Here is a 2,159-nt window from a genome sequence, read left to right as displayed (position 1 = left end):
TCTCCTCTTTCACTTACATCAAGAGGCTCTTTAGTTCTTCTTCACTTTCTGCCATAAGGGTGGTGTCATCTGCATATCTGAGGTGATTGATATTTCTCCCGGCAATCTTGATTCCATCTTGTGCTTCTTGCAGCCCATCGTTTCTCATGATGTACTCTGCTGCTGCTGCTGCTGCTGAGTCGCTTCAGTCGTGTCCGACTCTGTGCGACCCCATAGATGGCAGCCCACCAGGCTCTGCCATCCCTGGGATTCTCCAGGCAAGAACACTGGAGTGGGTTGCCATTTCCTTCCCTTCTTCCAGCAAACAAAAGCCCAGGTTCAGACGGCTTCACAGCTGAATTCTACCAAAAATATATTTAAATTTGTTAATGTGGTGTACTACATTGATTGATTTGCGGATACTGAAGAATCCTTGCATCCCTGGGATAAAGCCCACTTGGTCATGGTGTATGATCTTTTTAATGTGTTGTTGGATTCTGATTGCTAGAATTTTGTTAAGGATTTTTGCATCTATGTTCATCAGTGATATTGGCCTGTAGTTTTCTTTTTTTGTGGGATCTTTGTCAGGTTTTGGTATTAGGGTGATGGTGGCCTCATAGAATGAGTTTGGAAGTTCACCTTCCTCTGCTATTTTCTGGAAGAGTTTGAGCAGGATAGGTGTTAGCTCTTCTCTAAGTTTTTGGTAGAATTCAGCTGTGAAGCCGTCTGGACCTTGGCTTTTGATTGCTGGAAGATTTTTGATTACCGTTTCAATTTCCGTGCTTGTGATGGGTCTGTTAAGATTTTCTATTTCTTCCTGGTCGAGTTTTGGAAAGTTGTACTGTTCTAAGAATTTGTCCATTTCTTCCACGTTGTCCATTTTATTGTCATATAATTGTTGATAGTAGTCTCTTATGATCCTTTGTATTTCTGTGTTGTCTGTTGTGATCTCTCCATTTTCATTTCTAATTTTATTGATTTGATTTTTCTCCCTTTGTTTCTTGATGAGTCTGGCTAATGGTTTGTCAATTTTATTTATCCTTTCAAAGAACCAGCTTTTGGCTTTGTTGATTTTTGCTATGGTCTCTTTTGTTTCTTTTGCATTTATTTCTGCCCTAATTTTTAAGATTTATTTCCTTCTACTAACCCTGGGGTTCTTCATTTCTTCCTTTTCTAGTTGCCCTAGGTGTAGGGTTAGGTTATTTATTTGACTTTTTTCTTGCTTCTTGAGGTATGCCTGTATTGCTATGAACTTTTCCCTTAGGACTGCTTTTACAGTGTCCCATAGGTTTTGGGTTGTTGTGTTTTCACTTTCATTCATTTCTATGCAAATTTTGATTTGTTTTTTGATTTCTTCTGTGATTTGTTGGTTATTCAGCAGCGTGTTGTTCAACCTCCATATGTTGGAATTTTTAATAGTTTTTCTCCTGTAATTGAGATCTAATCTTACTGCATTGTGGTCAGAAAAGATGCTTGGAATGATTTCTATTTTTTTGAATTTACGAAGGCTAGATCTATGGCCCAGGATGTGATCTATCCTGGAGAAGGTTCCATGTGCGCTTGAGAAAAAGGTGAAATTCATTGTTTTGGGATGAAATGTCCTATAGATATCAATTAGGTCTAACTGGTCTATTGTATCGTTTAAAGTTTGTGTTTCCTTGTTAATTTTCTGTTTAGTTGATCTATCCATAGGTGTGAGTGGGGTATTAAAGTCTCCCACTATTATTGTGTTATTGTTAATTTCTCCTTTCATACTTGTTAGCATTTGTCTTACATATTGCAGTGCTCCCGTGTTGGATGCATATACATTTATAATTGTTATATCTTCTTCTTGGATTGATCCTTTGATCATTATGTAGTGACCATCTTTGTCTCTTTTCACAGCCTTTGTTTTAAAGTCTATTTTATCTGATATGAGTATTGCTACTCCTGCTTTCTTTTGGTCCCTATTTGCATGGAAAATCTTTTTCCAGCCCTTCACTTTCAGTCTGTATGTGTCCCTTGTTTTGAGGTGGGTCTCTTGTAGACAACATATGTAAGGGTCTTGTTTTTGTATCCATTCAGCCAGTCTTTGTCTTTTGGTTGGGGCATTCAACACATTTACGTTTAAGGTAATTACTGATAAGTATGATCCCGATGTCATTTACTTTATTGTTTTGGGTTCGAGTTTATACACCGTT

This window comes from Bos grunniens, chromosome 3, assembly GCF_055505025.1.
Source record: "Bos grunniens cultivar Pamir isolate PY7600 chromosome 3, Bosgru_T2T1.0, whole genome shotgun sequence".
Classification (NCBI taxonomy): Eukaryota; Metazoa; Chordata; class Mammalia; order Artiodactyla; family Bovidae; genus Bos; species Bos grunniens.
This window is presented reverse-complemented; position numbering follows the sequence as displayed.